This window comes from Desmodus rotundus, chromosome 2 (genome assembly GCF_022682495.2).
Source record: "Desmodus rotundus isolate HL8 chromosome 2, HLdesRot8A.1, whole genome shotgun sequence".
In the NCBI taxonomy this organism is placed as follows: Eukaryota; Metazoa; Chordata; class Mammalia; order Chiroptera; family Phyllostomidae; genus Desmodus; species Desmodus rotundus.
Genome location: NC_071388.1, coordinates 167,251,151 through 167,271,127, shown reverse-complemented (window position 1 = coordinate 167,271,127; position 19,977 = coordinate 167,251,151). Strand labels below are relative to the sequence as shown.

General features: G+C 37.4%; 1 protein-coding gene across 2 annotated transcripts in view; it reads right to left on the bottom strand.

Moving 5' to 3' along the window:
* PPP1R1C (protein phosphatase 1 regulatory inhibitor subunit 1C) overlaps positions 1–19,977 on the bottom strand; it is a 127,675-nt gene that overhangs the window by 29,064 nt on the left and 78,634 nt on the right. The window lies entirely within an intron of this gene.

The window sequence follows — 19,977 nt, the reverse complement described above, 5'->3', positions numbered from 1 at the left end:
TGTGAATACTGGAAAAATATGCTACACATGTCTGTAAAAATTGCAGTGTGATTCATATTAATTTTATATTTATTAAGTTATATTAAATAAATATAAATTGTTTTAAAATATTTTTCTTATTGAAAGATAATTCCAGACACAAAGTAAAACTGAGGAGACTTATTTATCTAGAGAATAAAATTATTCAATCTTATTTCCAGAGATTGATATGTACTATTATTCATTTTAGTAGTAGTAAAGTATTGGGTTGATCAAAAAGTCCATATGGGTTTTTTTGTAAAATAAAAGAAACATTTTTCATTTTCACCAATAACTTTATTGAGTTGGATATTTTTAGTATGTTGGCTCTCTCCTATGTGTGGAATAATACCAACTGTTCTCAGTTAATATCTCAATTTGCTTGCTATCCACTTCAACTGGTCTATCTGACTGTGGGGCATTTACAGCAAAAAATCTCCAGCACAAAACTTCTCAAAGCACTTTTGATCAGTCACAGCACCTTCTTCAAACACTACACAAATATTTTTTCGAGTTTCAGTTGCATTTTTACCTTTCTTGAAATAATAAAGCATAATATGCCAAAAATGTTGTTTTCTTCCATCTTCAATATTAAAATGGCTGCACAAAAATTCACCAATTTTGATAAGTTTTTTTAAATGTATGCTGACATGAAGCTGTCACAATACAATCTAACAAAATTGTTTTGAATGAAGTTAAAGACAACTAAGTGCTACTAGAGCCACCTTACAGAAAAAAACCAAACTTTTTGGCCAACCCAATATATGATGACTAAGACAGGTTACTACCAAATTACATAGGAATATAGTGATGCCTATTGTCAAAAGAAATTACCATCTGGTTATGTACCATGTTGTTTTTTGAATACTTGTGTATGCTTTAACTAACACATGCTTTATGCTGTGTAACGAGACTTAGAAATAGGAATGAGGCTTTCTATTATAGACATATCTACCTGCTTGCATTTATAAAAAGGCAAAAAAGCTAAATGTGAAACCAAGTACCCAATCCACAAACAATTATGATACATGGCACGTTTATCTCAAAACAGGCAAAATTTACATTTCCTGGAAAAAGACTAGCTTTTCCAACTTGGAAATATGCACATCTAGAAAATGCTTGCACTTATGTATGAAACAATTTAAAACACCAAGAGACCTGTTATAGTTGGGCCAGTTAAAACCACAAGTAAGAATTAATCTCTTCCTCTTACTATCTTCCAAGCTACTGAAGAGTGGGAGTGGTCTTAAAGGATTTGGCTTTCTACCTAATACTTCAAACCAGAATTTACAACTGATAGCCCTTTCCATGGCAGTATTTAGCTGTTCTTTGGTTGAGATAATCTAAACAGCTGGGATCTATTTCCAGAGTTGTCTGGCTCCAGCTGGACGCGCCTTTGAAAAGAAAAAAGGAAAAAAAAACCCCTCTTGTTCAGAGCTGGGTTTTCACTGTAATCACAGAATTTAGTTTACAAAACTAAGCTGTAACCGGTGTTTCTGCACAGGACTGGTCTGACCTGGCTGTCTAGATAGAAGAAAGCCCAGTGCTTATTCTTTTTCTCCAGCATTTAAATTGTCTCACTTTATTAAAAAGGGCTACATATCTAGTTCCTTTTGGTATTTTGCTAAGAGAGTGTAAATTAATTTAAATAAGAAGTGTTGTACGTACCAAAGAATAATTGTGATTCATATAAATGTAGCATGTTTAAAGCATGCTTGCTAATAGTAACTCTATTGGCAGATTTGCATGTCTTAGTCTTTATTATGTTAAACCAAACACAGAGTTAAGAAAAGAACACATTGCTAAGGAGTAGAGACTAATAATAATAATAATAATAATAATAATAATAATAATAGTAAAAGTGTAGTTTAACTATCCACACAACTTTTCAGGCAAGAGGAGTAGAGTGATAAGAAAGTTGCCAAACCCTCAGGCAGCCATGGCCTGCTTGTCAGTATCAGACTATTCACGGGAAATCACATATATTCCTTGGTTAGAGCCTCCCTCAATGTCCCCATTACCTTGACAGTTACCCATGAACTCTGATGACCAACCAAGTAAATAAATACCACTGAAGGGGCTGCTATGGGTGAACATCAACAACCCTCCTCCAAACTTTATCAAGCTGTTGTTTCCAGTTCAGTAACAGTTTTGAAGTTTCTTGAAACGTAAGTGTAGACTAGAAGATTTCTATAGGAAGTATCCCCAAAACATGCGTAAGATACCTGTTTTTAATAGACTAAGTCATGGTGGTCAGAATTTACTGAAAGTAAAGTCCCAAGTATGTAGTGAATGAGGCATTGTTACAAGGTGTTTGCTTGCATTCTTTCATTCTTACTGGTTACCCCAGGAAACCACAGAGAAAAAAACATTCAAGGCAGTGGTCTAAGAGATCTATCTGTAAAGCTTTAAATCTTCCATGTGATGTCTGTTTACAATTAAGGAATGCATGTAGATTTTTTAATTTTCAAAATAAAAGTTAGTGGAGAAACCTCCACAAAAGTTAAAAGCCACTATAAGAACTAAAAGAAAAAATTGTATCACGTAAAATAAAACAACCAAGAGACCACTCTTCTCCTCGAGGATGATTTTCCCATTTGGACTAGGTCATTTTAACATTATTTGCAGCCATGTGATTACCACAGCTCCGTTTCCTAGCCTGTGTTGATGTCTGTTGGGCTCATTAAAATACTGACTAACTTTGTGTAGATTATCAAGTTTTATAAGTATTTCTAATTTTGAACAACAAAGACAAAAATATGTGCTATCATAAACTATGGACTTGTGACCAAAAGTTGTGCCATGATTGATAAACCCACTTCTCATTCTCACTCGTTCAGCAAATCTTTATATAGTATACTGAGCTTCCATTTTTAATTTTCTGGGGAAACTCCATACTGTTTTCCACAGTGGCTGCACCAGTCTGCATTCCCACCAACAGTGTACTAGGGTTCCCTTTTCTCCACATCCTTGCCAGCACCTGGAGATTATTATGCTAAGTAATATAAGCCAGTTGGTGAAACGCAAGTACCGTATGATCTCACTTACATGTGGAATCTAATAAACAAAATAAAGTGATGAACAGAATAGAAATAGAGGCACAGATACATGGAACAGACTGACAGCTGTCAGAGGGGATGGGGGAGGGGGAACTGGATGAAAGAAGGTGAAGGGATTAGTCAGAAGACATACATGCATAACCCTCACACACAGACCATAGTGTGGTGATGGCCAGAGGGAAGGGGGGCAGGCACAGGGTGGAGGCGGGCAAAGAGGGGGAATGGGGATATTTGTAATAGTGTAAACAATAAAAATAAAGTTAAAAATAACAAACAAACAAATAAATAAAATTACTAAGAATTTTTTTTAAGTATTGTAGGAAAATGTAGAGCAGGGAAGGGGACTCAAGAGTTCAGTTCAATGGCTGTAATTTTAAATAGGGTAGTCCATGTAACTTTCATCAAGAAAGTGACACATTTGAGAAAAGACTTGATGGAACCTAGGGAATTGGTCCTAAAGCTACCTAGAGGAAGAATATACTAGGGTAGGGGGAACAGACAATGCCAAGACCCTAAGGCAAGGGAATGGCTAGCATTTTCAAGCAACAAAAAGGAAGTTACTATGGTCCAGCAGATGAGCTAGTGGAGGAGTAGCTGGTGGACAGGTCAGAAAGGCAATGGGGATCCAGATCCTGGGCCTTTGTAGGCCTTATGAGGACTATAAAGAATCACGGTGCGTGATACATTAAGAGTAGATTGTGGTGTACAAAAGTAAAAACAGACCCATTAAGAGGATTAAGAGGATTAATTGCATTAATCCAGGTGAAGAGTATTGATAGCTCAAATGAGAATGATAACAATAGGGGTTTGGGGGAGGTGGTTAAATATCTTTTGTGAGAAGAGCATAGATTGGATGTGAAATGTGAGAGCAAAGAAGAAGTCAAGGAGACTCGAGTGTTTGGCCTGAACAACTGGAGAAATGCAGATGTTATTCCCTGGCAGGAAGAAGACTGTGGGAGAAGCATGTTTCCTTTGTTTTTGTTTGGTTTTCCTTGGTGGGGGAGTTCATAGCGAGCAGGAGAAGTTCATGGTTTCTGTTGGGGACATGTTAAGTTTGAGGTGTGGCCTATCCACGTTAATATTCTTTGTATTTCCAAGATAGTTTGATATGTGAATATGGAGTTTAAAGGATATAAATTTGAGAAAACACCTGCACATAAGGGTATTTGGAGCCACTAGAATGGATGATATCATCAAGGGGGTAAATGTGGATAGAGATAAGGATGAAGACCAATCCATGGATGCCACCACCATTGACAGGTCTCAGGGAAGAGGATAAAAGGAGGAGGAGGAGGAGATGCAGCAACCAGTGTGGTGAGAAGGATATCTGAGAGATGTGGCGCCTAGAAGCCAGGGAGACAAAGGACATTATGGAGGAGGACACGATCGACTGTGTCAAATCCTGCCAAGTACATCTTGTGGTAACAATTCTTATGGTAAGCACAGTAAGAGAAAGACCAGAAAAATCACCAAAAAATTGATTAAAGTCACAAGAGACCCTTTTTAATGGATCTTCTTAGTGCTGTGCAGTGGCTGATAACCTGCTAGCAATAAATTTTCTTCTAATTTTACAAATATTAACTTGTTAAAGATATAAACTTTAACAGCCTAATCTTAATTCAGAATGTGTAGCATTAACTATAGTGATATCCAAGTTAATGCTATCTAAACTCAATAGAGGAAGAGAGAAGAAAACTCTTTATATTATTTGTATACTACAGACCATCCAATTTGTTCACAGAAGACTATGTTCTTTACCTGACAAGAAAAATAGAAGAAAAATTTACTTCCTAGGATCACCAACATAAATTATGTCAGTCATACAATAAGGCTTACATAGGTGGTTACTGTGTTAATTAATGAAGTTATGTTTGTATAATATCATGAGGATACATATAGAGATAAGCATAGATATATTCATTAATAAAGTATACACACATGGGACCTGATTGTTTTAATGCTTCAGATCCTGTCTTCATTTAAAATAGCCTCTCACACTGGTAACCATTATTAATATTGTATTTTCTTCCATTTTCACTATGAAATTGAGATGATACGAGGGATAAAACAAGTATCATTGTAAATCCAGCTTCTTTTATTTAATGTTTTATGATGGTTACTTCACCCGTGTCATGTTTGTAACAAATTCACAAGCGCAGAATTCTGAAACGAGAGTTGTGAGTGTGTTTCTGTTTCTTGGAAAAGTGGCACCAACTTCTATTCCAATAATAATGCATGAATGTTTCTTTTCCTATAGTTTCACAAAGTTTGGATATTATCCTTTTAAAGAGAATTTGAAATGTATACGTTGTTTTATTTTTCTTTTTCAATTAAAAAAGAGATTTAAGTTTTTGTTTGTTCATGGGGCACTGATATTTTCCTATAAAGTATTCAGGTCTTTAATTCTTTTTTTAAAAAGTATTAACATTTTTTCTCCTTGATTTAACACAGCTCTTGATATAATGGTGACAACATTCTGTCTGCCATGTTTTCCAGTCAGCCGGTTATTTTTCAATGATGTGTTGGCTTTCAGAATTTCTTTCTGTTCGTTTTTATGGTCTTCTTTCTCACTTTTTTTTTGTAATTTCTTAACTTTTCTTTTGTGTCTTAGATATATTTTATAAATATATTTCATATGTATCCACATTGTCTTCTAATTTATTTTTTATCATCGTTTAATTTTTTTATTCTATCATCCATCTGAGTTTATTTTTTATGTATTCATCAATCATTTGATTTAATCAAAACACTAAAATATGCTGGAGGGCAAAGTAGACCAAACATGCATGTTATGTGATCAGCTTTCTTTTCTGTCTCTTTTCTATTTTAAAACAGTTTCCCTTGCGGCATGTTGCCGTGTACCTTATTCATTAAAGAAATGCCAAACATTTGAACTTCAACAAGTATAACTGAGGTCAATTCTGTTACAGAGTCAGAGAAGACAGTTGCCTTGGGCACCAAAAACATTCCATGCAGCAAATTCTTTAGGGATTGTTTTTAGTATGAGAAGCTCAAGGCAATAAAGTACAAGACATTTCCCATTTTGTCTAAAGTGAATTGAACTAGAATTGAATTACCTCTTAGAAGTATCATGTTTGGCACCCACATTCATTTTTATATTCCTCTGGGGGCTGGAGGGTAAAGCTACATGAATTAGTGATGCACAATTTAGCAAAGAGTTTTTGTAACTACCCACTTCCTGCAATTAAGGACTAATATTCAGAGTATTTTGTTTTTACTGGATAGAAGTACATGTGTTTATGTGTTTATGTGCATGGAGATAAGTACATATGAGAGAAAACTTGCAAAATAAAATATATAAGAAAAATTAATTTTATCTTTAATCAAGTTCTTTAACTCTGTCAACTGGAAGACTCAAGCCAAAAACCTGTAAACAACTGGAAATATAAAAATTTAATTTTCATTTTTCCTAAACATTAGCAACCTGAGAAACTAATGGCATCTTAAAATCAGGAATACTTCCAATCTCTTTGACTCTTGAGACCCCCTAAAACCTCTTTGCAGACCCACTCTGGCCTGGCCCTGGCCCTGTCCCAGGGCGTTCAGGGCTTTCCAGGGTGTGAGCATGTAGCGGGGTTCACACCTAAGTGGGTTCCAGTGGGACTGCATTGATTTTGTCCTACCCGGTACCATGGCCTCCCACTGGGTGTCACCAGACTCCACGCAGTGGTGCGGCTTCCCATCAGGTACATCTTTGCTTCATAAAGTGTTGTCAACTGAGGTGTCCCTGACACCGAGGCAGAAAGACTCATTCGGGGCAAAGAGGGAAAGAATGTCCCTTCTCCCTTCATGGTGCAGTTGGTTAGAGGGCCCCCAGCTAAGATTGCTTAGACCTTCGATGTCCAATAGAGCCTTTACTGAAACAACTCTTTCAATTCTTAGTTTCTCTTTTGTTTTTATTAGCCTCTCATATTATTTCTAATGCAGCAGAGTCAATATATATTTAGCACTTACACTCTTCTAGCACATATCCTTCTAGGACTCAGACAGAAGGCCAGTAAAGAGAGTGAGTGACAGAATGGACCATGCGTTCAGAATCAGTTCTTCACGACTAAGGCTCTCTTACCAGGTCAAAACAGAAACTCAGTGAGCCTGGTCCTTTTGTCCTCTGAGTAACTTTCCAACTGTGTTTTTTATGCCGAACACATGCAAATGTTCTGCAGACACCATGCATCCTGATTTTGTCAGATAGAATACGGATCATTCTTAAAAACCTGGTGAAAACTTTGCTGCAAAACACTTTCGTCACTGTGCTCCCTCTGACCATCCCTCTAAGTACTATCATGTTAAAAGCAAATGACCCCCAATAGCACAGGCATGCGTTCATCTGTTGCTTTATGTGTCTGTCCTTCCTATGGGTGCAGTGAGAACTCCTAACCAGCTCCTGAGCTCCTTATAAGCAGAAAATATCCCAATGGCAGGTAAAGTGTAATGCGTAACTCTGCGCAGATCTCAGTATGTTTGCATCTGCGTTGTCAGAGTCATGGTTCTGTGCTTATTTCTTTATGCTGCTAAAAAAGACCTTTTAAAAAGGATGTGTGTGTATGTAGTTAGAACTTTTTTGGCATTTATTTTTCCATTAAGTGCACAGTTTCTGCACATGAGGCTTCGCTCCTGGACATGGAGGACAATATGTGGGATATCGGTAATCTGTATAATAAAATATGTTATATTTAGACAAGCATGGCCTCACACAGTGTGTGTGTGAAGAGTTGTCTGAGTTGCTTTTCAACCACGCACATTATACTTTGTTAATGTAATTGCTGAGTACAGTTTTTATTGATCACACAATATTTTTATAAGAAGCCATCCATATGGCTTTTAAATAAGCTGTGTGAAAGCTCACCTCTATTTTAACCCTGCTAATTGTACCTCCGAATTTAGGCTCTCTCATTCACTTTACTGAGTGATCACTTTTATCTGACCCAACATTCGTCAGTACCTCAACTTTCAATAGGTGCTGATTATGGATTATTCTAGCATTAGAAATATAAGTAGCTCAAGACCTTCTATCACAATGCTCAAATGTCTTCTGTCCAGATACGTCATATAACATCTATACCACAGTGGACTGCACACATTGATATTCACGCAGAATCTGAGACTGGGGAAAAAACTTATATAATAAGGATAAACACCATTTATCGAGTGCTTTCTGTGTGCTATTTGGTTCTCATAATACATCTTACCACTTGTTGTAGATAAGGATCCCAGAGGACACTAGGCTCACAAAGAGTACACCTCTTGCCTAAGGAGCTGTCCAATAGCTGTTGATGACTCAGAAGGCAAATTCTTGCCAACAGTTGTACCCGCTGTACCCAAACCACACTGACTTGTGAAAATGCAACAGAACCTGCAAATACACTATAAAAGCAATGAGCCATCAAATGAGGCAACAAATAGGTGCAAGAATTTTAGAGAATTAATATCTACATGATACTAAAATTGTATCTAATGGCTAATGTTTATTGAGCATGTATTAGGGGCATAGTACTATTCTGAAGCATTTTGTGTATAGTTTCCTCATTTAATTTTTTATGACAACCTTGTCATAAGTATAACTATGGATAAGTATAACCTCAATTTACAGATAGTAAAACATCATCATCTGTAGGATTAGGGGATTTAAATAACTTTTTCAAAGTCATATTTTACTGATAAGCCAACTGAGGCCAGAGCTGTAAACTGTTTAGACAAGATCCATTCCAGATCTCTATGCTTTTTTTCACATTTTACAGATTAGACACATGGTAAATATTTTCCTTTCTTCCCTGCAGCTTTCTCTTTCCTCCATCATACAGTCAGCTCACAAGGACAGACACTAGATAGGCTACCTTATTGTAGTATATTATATTCCATATTTTATCAAATCACAAAATAGATGAATTCTCTGAATTAAAGAAAATGTAATTAGTTTTCTGCTCCCTGAAATGTGTGTGTATGCGTACATTTGTGTGTGTGTTCGTTGTGATTCACTGTGTGACCATGTTATGCCATTTCTTGTCTGAGAGAATGCTAAAGAAGGTCTGACCTGGAAAGGGGGAAGTGAGGACACAACAAGTGAGTCGCTCCCAAGGTGCGCTCTATGGGACCAAGTGGTTGATTAGATGAGACAGCAAAGGAGGAGTTATCAATGTTGAGGCTTTGAGTCTTGGGCGATGAGGGATGGGCGAATGGGGTTAGTAATGCCACTTAGAAGAACTGGGGAACTCAGTGGTTCTCACTGGGAGTGAAAAATGTAGACATTTAAATGGCTTGAATTTAAAGTACAGTGGGCTATTGAGAGAAGCTATCTAGCAGATACTCACACTTGGACACCTGTAACTTTGGTAAAACTGCCTGAACTATGTGAAATTTTTGAAGTCACATTAACTAAAACATCGGTGACAGGCATTGTTCTGTGCTTCAATTCTAGTAACTCATTTTTCCTCAGAACTACCCTAGGAGGTATATAGTGGGTCGAATAGTGGCTCTCAAAAATTCATGTCTCCTTGGAACCTTAGAATGTGATCTTATGCTGTAAACAAATAGAGTCTTCACTGGTGTAATTAATAAGGGGTCATCCTAGATTAGGTATCCAATATCCTCAATCCAATGATCTTTCCTCACAAAAAGAGGAGAGGACATTCAGAGTCACAGTGGGCAGGCCACGAGGAGATGGAGGCAGAGGTCAGAGTTATGCCGCCACCTGCCAAGGAACATCCCGGCCGCCAAAGCTGGGAGAGGCACACAAGGCTTTTCCCTAGAGCTTCTGATGGGATCATGGCCCTAGTGATAACTTGAATTCAGACTTCTGGCCTTCCAAACTGGGAGAAAATACATTTGTCATTTTAAGCCATCAAGTTTGTGGGAGTGTGTTACAGCAGCCCTAGGAAGCTGCTACAAGGTGTACACTTTTATAGCTTCATTTTACAGGTGAAGACAGTGAAGCACAGACGTGGTATTCCACGTACTCTCCCAAGGTCAGGTAGCTAAGAGAGCAACAATTCAAACCCAGATAACTTGGCTGCACATTTTTGCACAGAACCACTATCTATACTGTCTTTATTGTTTTTATTACCTGATAATAGAGAGTGACTTAGACTGTGTACATAGAACTAGAGACAGCACGGCACTCACTGGAGACAAGCTGTCACTCAGAATGTATAAACATTAGGTTCAAACCATTTTTCCTATCTAGCTATGTTATTTTATAAAACCATTGTTTACTGTGTTATGAAGACCTAACATACTAAAATAAACACATTTATAATACGCAGGGCAAAAGAGCTATCAATAACATGATTTGATTTGCAATAATCTATAACAGCCTTTTCAACTCACTATTTAAACCTCCCTCATCAGAATATGCTGTTTATCTACCTTCTTTATAGCTTAAATTAATAGGTTTTTTGGGCCTGCAATTCTATCGGGTCAACTATATTTCTGATGTTGTCTTCATATCAAAAAAATAAATATGTTGACACCTAAAGACCCTATTAACCAATGTCACCCCAAATAAATAAATAATAAATATGATTGCATTGTAGACTGTGTAAGTATGGTGAAGTCAAATGATAGTAATTTCTTTCAGTGAAAAGCACATGTTTTGTATGATTGAACATGTGTTATACTTTCAGAACTTTGGGAAGGAAGTTATTTCTCCTTGATACTCTGGCTCATTTGGACGGTTGGAACAGAAACTCAGATTTCTCAGGAAGAGTGTTAACTACAGTTAATACACAGCTGCCACATGCCTAGCATTACACATACATTATTGTTTGTAGCCCTCACAACAACTCTGATGATTTCACCTCCAAATTATAGATGTGAACAAGAAAGAACAGCGAGGATAAATAACTTGAACATTATACATATTTTGTCAGGGTTGGAATTCAAGATCATGTTTCTCTGACTTCTCCCCTCTCTTTTTCAGCTTCTTTGGCTATACCAACTGGAGACAGTCACTTATGCCATAAAGATGAGATGTGCAGGGTTTTAACTGGTCAGTTTGCAAAATAAATTTACTTCTTTACACCTTTCATTTACTACCCCTGTAGATGGAGTAAAGGTAACCTGATGCTTTTACAAATAACCCCCTGCTTTATGGAGCAATGGTTATTCAAGGGGAGCTGATAGGCTCATGAAGCTTACTTTGGTTGAAGTTGTTCAGAAAAATTGCCTGCCAGTTATTCTAGGGACTGCTTTTTACGGCAAAAAAGTAAGACAACGCAGGAATATGTAATGGTAAAATGATTGAAGACAATGAGTAAGATGCCTCACAACTTAAGAAATATTACAATGAGAAGCCTCTTTGTTGCTTATTTCTTTATTTTAACTTCATTGCATATTGAAAGTGATATTTTTCTCCTAAGAGGCCCTAGTTCATAAACATTATTTCTTCATCAACATTATTTCTACTTGCACTTTTTAAACTTTGTGAAACAGTGGAGGGAGCTATAGGGTCACAAGCAACTTGTTTGTTTTAAAATGATGTTAATATGCACTCATTGTGAAGCTCTTCTTCCTGGTTCCACTGCCAATAAAGAAAATACAACACCTCCTCCCTCCCTTTGCCCAAGTCGTGTTTATTTAAAGGATCAAAACACTCCTGGGGGATCTGTAGGCCAGTTACCAGGGGCGGAACACAACATGTTTGCACAGCACACAGTGGAGTGGCTCCGTGGGATCTGTTCTGGTCTATTGACTAATTATATAATTACACGAAAAAATATATTTATCTCAGAGATTGGAAGAGATTAAAATGCCTGTCTGGGAAAGGAGGGATGCTGATGTATATACAAAGAATTAACTTGTTTGGTCTTTCAAGTAAAACAAGGACCTGTGGTGATTCAATGATTAATAAGATGAAAGAAACCTTTGATGTTGACAGCAAGGCCCTGTGATATTTACTTTTGGAATGTTTTTATTGCTAATTAATATATCAATTTGCATTAAAATAAGGCTATGGTTCTCTGATTTATCTTGGTTCAGTTCTTAGAAAAAAATCATTTAAATTCTTTGACATTTCAAGTTATTCCAAAACAAATATCTTATGGTGGCAATATTTAAGTTATATTTTGGGCTCTTTGAGGTCATAAAGAAGAGTTTTAGTTTCAATTTGTCAAGTACATGTTGATGTTTGTACTTGTTCTTAAATTTGAAAATATACTATTTTTTTTAAGTTTTCATTACTTCTAGAATGCATTATAGAAGGTTAATTATAAAAAATTAAATAGTAATTAAATGACACTCTGTCAATCTTCTAAGAAAACCCTAAGTAGAATTAATTCTATTATTGTTGTTTTCCACAATGTTTAGGACGAGTAAGACTGGTAGAAGAGAGTATGCAGAGATCAACAATATCAAATAGGCTAAAGAATCTCTCTTCCATACTTCAAGTTAGGATTTACAGGTATGTCATCAAAATCCAGCTGAATTGTTAATACTTAATACTAGAAAAATGTAACATGGAAGAAAATAGCATAAGCAAAGTACCACAGGCCTACATAATTGGGGAAGATCAATAGAAAACTATTTTGGAGAAAACTGTTGCACAAGTGCTAGTTAATTCGTGGTTGGAGGAGAAACCCTGTCCAGCAGGAACGGCAGGGCTGGGAGATGTGGGAGAGCCCTGAAGGACGTCACTGACCGGCCCGGCTCAAAGCCTGACGGGGCAACAGAGCAGAAAACCTCAGATGCAACGCTTCTTCCCTCCATGCCCCTGACCTAACTTCTACTTATATTACTACTTCTGTAACATCAGTGCTAAGGACCAGTACCTCTTGATTACGATGTAAAAATAAAAGATGAACAGATGGAAGGAGAGGACTTCTCTTCTTGCTCTGTTCTTCTAGAAGTTCAAAATGCTTGATCTCTAGTTCCCAACAGAGACGCTAAGAACTCTCTCAAAAGATCTAGACTAATTCCCATAGTAACAGAATAAAGTCTGTGAGGCAAACATCAAAATCAGAAATAGTGGAACTAAATTAAAACCTAAAAATAAAATAACATTCATTACATATGCATACTTCAAAGTAAAATACTTTTTAATTGCTTTTCAAAACCTTTTTTTTGCCATGCAAAAATCAATATTAAGACCTATTGTTACACAAGGTAAGCATAATCACCTGGTGGTAATTTTCAATACATGAAATATATTTATTTTTCACTGAACTACTAAGAGGCAAAACTAATAATATGGAAATCAAATAAACACACCAAACTTGAACTAGGATCCTGAGACTTCATAGTTTCACATGAACTGGACATAGAGCCTTACACAGGGTCAATGGTCAACAAGATTTTTAAATTAGGTGAAATATTCCCCTAAGTCTCATAGTATGGAAGAATGATTTATTGTCATTCTAATTATTGATTATTTTTTGAAATAGTACATTGAAAGCAACATTTCAATGCTGTTACCTATGACAATGAATCACTGTGGCATTGGTAATTTGGCTCAAGAGCTCACCACTCCAGAAGGAAAAATAAAAACAGCCTCTATTGTTTCAAGGTGACCCTTTCCACTTTACAAATGAAATGCTTTGTAGGAAAGGGAAGAAATTTTGGAAGTTGGTCTTTACCTTTTTGTTTCTGAGAAAGATTTTAACCAAAATTTATGTTGCATTTAGGAGGTTGCTAAGTAGGCAAGTTTCATTTCATAGCCTAGAATGACTTGAGCTATGGAGTTCAAGACCTCCCATTTCCTGTTGTTTCGCACCCTCACTAGCGGAGTGCGCACTGTAGATCGTAAGAGTGGGCATCAAACCTTCAGAAGAAGAAAGAATGAGAGAACATCAGAACTTGTATTTTCATTTACTGTGCAGCACACACCACACTGAGTAGAAACTCTAAAAAGAAAGTAGGATTTTAAATCTTTCATTGTATACTCTCGCTTTCCTGCTTTTTAAAACACATATTATAATAACAATAGTACATTTTTTCTGAGTGATTCAAGGTCATTGTATTGATTATCTTTTGTTTAAACAGTGATGTAGTAGAAATTCGTGGTGTTTCTGCTTCTTCCCTGAGACAACCAGCTCTCACTTCTCTTGCAGTCATTTTACTTGTTACTTCCACTTCCTTTTCTTCATTTGCCTCTGGACTGCCAGGGTCTAGGAGGACCAATAAGGTTTTAAGAATTAAATATTCAATAATAGACTGAGCAATGGCCTCAGATCCAGAAAACGCAAGATGATGCCATTTCCAACTCTCAAAGTCCATTATCAATTTTAGTCCAGCTATTTGAAGCTGAGATAGTCTTTTGGTTGTTACAGTGATGGAAACATGTGAAAATCTTGCTCTAAGATAGCTTGTTGGAAGTCACTAAGATAATTTTAAGTTTCTTTCTGAGAATAGCATTTTAGAAAGTTCAAGTGTGCAGTGAATAAAAATTCTGTTAAAAAAAGAAAGATAGCTTCAGCATACCTAATGCGGCATGAGGAAAGCACAGGATGGCTCCCATTGGTAATTATAACAAAAAGAAAGGGTTGTAGATACAGACCATAAATGCAATTTTTATCTTGGGGGCCTAGTGATATGCTGAAATAAATGTTTGGACATTTTTACCTCTACTTGGTATTTGTCTATTTATGAAAAAAACAAAATTGTAAACCTTCCTCAAATTTGACCTAGGGTGTTTTAGAACTTGATAGTCCATTGTTTAAAATAACAATAGCTCAGGGCTTTGCATTTTCATTTTCAGTTTTACGAGTTTAATAAATATTTGCACATTGAGTGACAGCATGGTGACTCCTTTATTAGCCCATAATAAGCGCACTACAGAAAGAGGGCAGCCTGCTCTGGAGACTGAAACGTGGGCTATTTTGTCATGAGGACCTACTGAGAAAGGAATTAATGAAACTGTTCTTAAAATTATCTTGCAAATTAGACCTTATTTGGAGGTTCAGTCAAGAAGATAAGGTTTTAAAAAGTGAAAATATTTAGAAATTTTTATAGACCAACTCAAGTTTGTAAAGAATGTAATCCTATCTTAAATTTGCCCCATTAAAAAACAATTTCTCAATTTTTCTTGACATTTATATATTATAACACATTTCTAATTGGATTTCCTTTCATTTATTTTGGAAGATACTATGAGTATTTCAATTTCTCACAAGTCATAAATATTATTTAGAAAGTCTAAGTGCATTAAAGGAAAAACACGAGGTTGGCACTTGGGGTTAGTCATTCTTATACAAATAAGAACACTGGAAACTGGCAGATGAAATGACACAACTGAAGTCTAAGGCGGAGTAATCTTTAAAAGTGAACGTTGTGACTCAACTTCTTTGTCCTTTTCCCCTTCCCCCATATTCTCGAAGCAGTCAAGAGAACACTGTAACATATCACGTAATATTAAAAAGTGTCCAAAAGTGCTCTGGATAAAGTCCCGACTCCTGAGCACATGACCTTCGACAAGTCCGGGGCGTCTGTCCAGGGTTTTCTCCTCCACAGGCCCTCCCCCAACCTCACCATGTGCTACGTGCACACGCTCTTTCCCATCGGTGCCTCTGCATCTGCTCAACCCTGTGCTGAGAATCCCCCCCTCAGCCTTCTCTGAAAATCTCACCGTCCCTCACCTGACAGATGTTTTCTTCTTCTGTTATGTCTGCACTATCTGTCACAAGTACAGCTAGTGATTTGCATTCCTGCATTAAAATATCCTTGTCCATGTCAATCTTATAGAACCTACTTCTTTACGTAACTTTCTTTTCCATTTGACTACATTTTTCCTCAGGACAAAGACTGCACTTTATCTCATCTTAACCTAAAAAAGCCGAATACACGACCTGGCAGATAGTGAGCGTTTTATAAATGTTTGTAGAATGAACGAGTAAGCAAATAAATGAGAGAATAAAATTAAATATTTTTCAATATGGCTAAAATTAAGCCATTAAATTCACATTTTAAATCAGAAAAGTATTCCCTCATTGATTCGGCATTTACTAAGAGCCTTCTGCAATACAAATGGAAGACAAGTAAGAATCCTCCTGGAAAACAAGTAAGACGTTGGCCCTGTCCTCTAGGAATTCGGTCCATCTAGACGGGATTACAGATACACACTCGGAGTGGGACCGGGGTCGGGCGGGAGTAGAGGAAAAGCAGAGTTTGCCACCAGAACATGACATTTAGGGTATGGATTATTTTAAACAAGTTTAGTTTAAGACATGAAAGACTCAGGAAAAACCTTTTATCTTCCCCCTAACTGCCTAAAGGAAGTCAGACGGAGGTTCTGTTCCAGGAAGGGAGATATGATAGATGACCCTAGTTTAATATGAATTAGTATTTGAAAGAGAGGAACCTAGCAAGGCCTATTTCATCAAAGACCTCTGTGTCCGGTAGTTAAGATGGCCCAGGGTAGCCTTAAACAAAAATTTGCTTTTCCATCTGCACGTCAATCGCCTTCCTTCTTGTTGAAGTTCCTAACCGCAGCCCTCAACCCTCTTCTCCTTAGCTAAAGGTGGCATAAGAGCCTCGACGGCCAGATTTGTTCTAGGGCCCCGCAACTCTTAGGGCACCACCATATATACGTATGTAATAAATGTTTTATTTCCTCCTGTTAATCTGTCTCATGTTAATTTGATTCAGTTACGCCAGCCAGAAGAATTCAGAAGGATAGAAAGAAAATTATCTCTCTCCCCCAACAATGCAGAGGTATGCATAACACATTCTGAGTCTCACGGTAGCACAGCTCAGAGGAAAAACAGGAAGGGCCATCGAGGAACATGTATCCAGGGCACATGGACAAAACCAAACGGAGTAGGTTCGAGGGTGGGAGGAGGGGATGGGTGGGGTGGGGGCGTGGTGAGGTGAAAAATGGAGACAAGTGTACTTGTACAACAATAAAAAATAAAATAATAAAATAAATAAATTCAAAAATAAGTAAGTTAAAGAGTTAAAAATGTTTTATAAAAGGATTTAGAATTAGGATGGACAAAAAAAGGAATTATGTGTAAATAAAGCTGTAAGACAAACATGCAGGCTAGAAACAAGTGTTATTTTCAAGAAAGTAAATACAGTTCAGCAGTGCCACGTCGTGAAATAAAAGGAGGCTGTGGCAGGAGGTGGGTGAGGCCAGACAGATATGGGGGAGCCACATTGTAAACAGCCCTGCACAGTATTTCCAGGGCTTTATTCTAAAGGAATTGGCACACATTTGAAGGGCTGTAAAACAAAAATACACAGGGTCGATTTGTATGGTCAGCTGTCAGGGTAGTGGGAAGGTGGACTAGAGAGGGACAAGATTAACGGCAAGCTTGGTTTGAGTACAAAGTTGTTATTATGTATGGATCTATAATGTTATAGTTTAACATACCAAAATGATTAAAAACAAAGGTACTGAGCATTTTGTAGGAACTTTGGTATAAAATATCTTGTAAAAACTTTCCATTGAATTATCAGGTTGAAGGATCTCTGGATTTTAAAGGGCAAACAGTGTACAAAGGTAAAAAGAAAAAAATGAGGCCTATTGCTATTCCAACAGAAAAGCAAAAAAAAGCTCATGTGATAACTTAACCTTGTAAAGGAGAGTGGCATGAACATGGGAAACTGCTCTTCTGTGAGCCCCGGTGTCCTCTAAAATAAAATATCCTACTTAACTTTAGATGGTTTTCTGTTAAAAAAAATCACACAGAACACATTGCATATGTTGAAACACTACACAAATGTAAGGTTTGGGAAACATTACTTTTTCTAACCTCTGATTTAAGTAAAGCAAACAACCAATTTCCAAGAAGCCTACATATCTTTTACTAATTTTACGTCTATAAAGGGGCAATGAAAATCTCATCCCAGAAATCATCAGGGAACACTGTGTTAAAGGTAGGAAGGCAAGTCCATCAGGACAACATCTGCCTACTCAGCTATTAGGCATTGCGTTTTTTTTCTCTTCCTGGAACTCCCGTTAGCATTCGTAAGAGTGGACTATGTACATCTTAGCCTGCTAACAGTGTAGTATTAACCCTCCTAAACACTGATGGATGTGATGCACATACATTTCTGCAGAGCAAGAAATAGATGTTTCTCTTTTTAGTAACTATATACTGATGCAAACATAAATTCTATAGTATACTAACTCAATAGAAATTAAAATTGTAATTTGAAGGCTCCTTGAAGAAATGGCTGATTCTGAGACTGGGACAGGAAATATGCAAAGGAGACGTAAGTATCTTTTAGTGCCATAAAGTAAGGATATGCTAAAACAAACAAACAAACAGAAAACACAATAATGGATATGTCAGGGGGACGGAAGAGTCAACTGAAATAGCTCCCAGTGGCCAAAGCTAGAATTATTGGAGCCACAAAATATAGTACTGAGTTAAAACTCCAAGTGTAAAAAAAAATCCGTGAGTCAATACTAATAAAAAATAAATGATTGAATAAGTAAATGGGAGAGAAGAGAGATATCTCTTGTGCAGAATTCCAAGTAATTTCTGTAGAAACGTATTCTTCAAGGAGGTGGAACGTAACTTCCCACTCAAGTGTCAGCTACACATGGTGATTTCCTCCCGAAGAGAAAAGTATTGAAATGGGGTAAAAAAGAGTAACTTTTCTAGAGAATCTGACAAACCCTACCTCAGCCAGGTGATCGAGACCAACATCAACAGTAGTAAGTCAGGCTGATACTTCCTGCCCTTCGTATCATATAATGGAAAGGTCACTTCACATGTACAGTCTTTCTCCTCCAAAATCCATAACCTCAGTCTCATCATTAGAAAAGCAGAAAAATTCCAATAGAGGAAAATTCGAGAAAATACCTGCCCAGCACGACTCCAAACTGTCAAGTTCATTAGAAATAAGGAAAGATGAGAAACTATCACAACCAAAAGGAGCCTAAGGAGACATGATACTAAATGTAATGTGGTAAGCTGGATGAGCTTCTAAAACAGAAAAAGACAAAAACTAAACAAATACAAATAATATATATATGGGCTTTAGTTAATAATAATGTATCAATATTGTTTATTAATTATAACAAATGTACCATACTTATATATGATATAATTGTAACAGGGTGCAGCCAAGGCAGGGTGGGGGGCAGAAATAGGGATTTGTAATGGGGTCCAGAACTCAGTGTCCAGAAAATATTAGAAATATATATGTGTACACACACACACACACACACACACACATATAGGATGCCCCCCCCCAAGTCTGAGCTAGGGGATAGGACTCATGGAGCAGGGCCATTGAGAGTTGTTTTGAATAGCAACAGTTTTGCAGATAACCTCTAGAATGGTAGTTAACGTATCTATAACCTTTAACTGGTTCCATAGATACGTTAAACAGCTGTGGCCCTGCTTTGAGCCAGGGGGATGGGCGTGACTTCCACCCAGGATGTAACTGGGAGGCAACTCCCCCTGGTTACAGAGCCTGCATAAGAGCTTGGAGATGATTGGCTCCACACCACAGGGCCACACCTGCCCAGACTTAATACGGGGATGCTGGCATCTGAGGCCAATTGTGGGAGGAGTCGGAAGTGGTGCAGCAGAGGAAGACTGGCGCTGGGATTTAAACCCAGGCGTGGCAGCCACGTGGCGTCTTTTTGGGACTGTGAGCCTTTTTGGGACCATGTGGCTTGGGCAGAGAAGAACCATGGCCTTCTTTTTCTGAGGTAGGGTACCCCAGACTGGGCAGAGGGGGAAGGAAGGACTGTGCGTTTGTGGGTATTCCAAAGGACTTTGGAATCTCAATGAAGACATTGTCATTACTCTTAAGTTTATATAACTCTTTAAATAAATAATCCCTTTCCTTTTCACCAATCTCTGGCATTGAGAGATGTCTTTCCCTGGCGGTGGGCAAGGCGAACTTGGTATGGGGTGGGGGACCCCCGGAGCACAAGGGTGGGTCCATTCAGTAATAGTATATCATTCACTGCCCACCCCTACACCCTGGG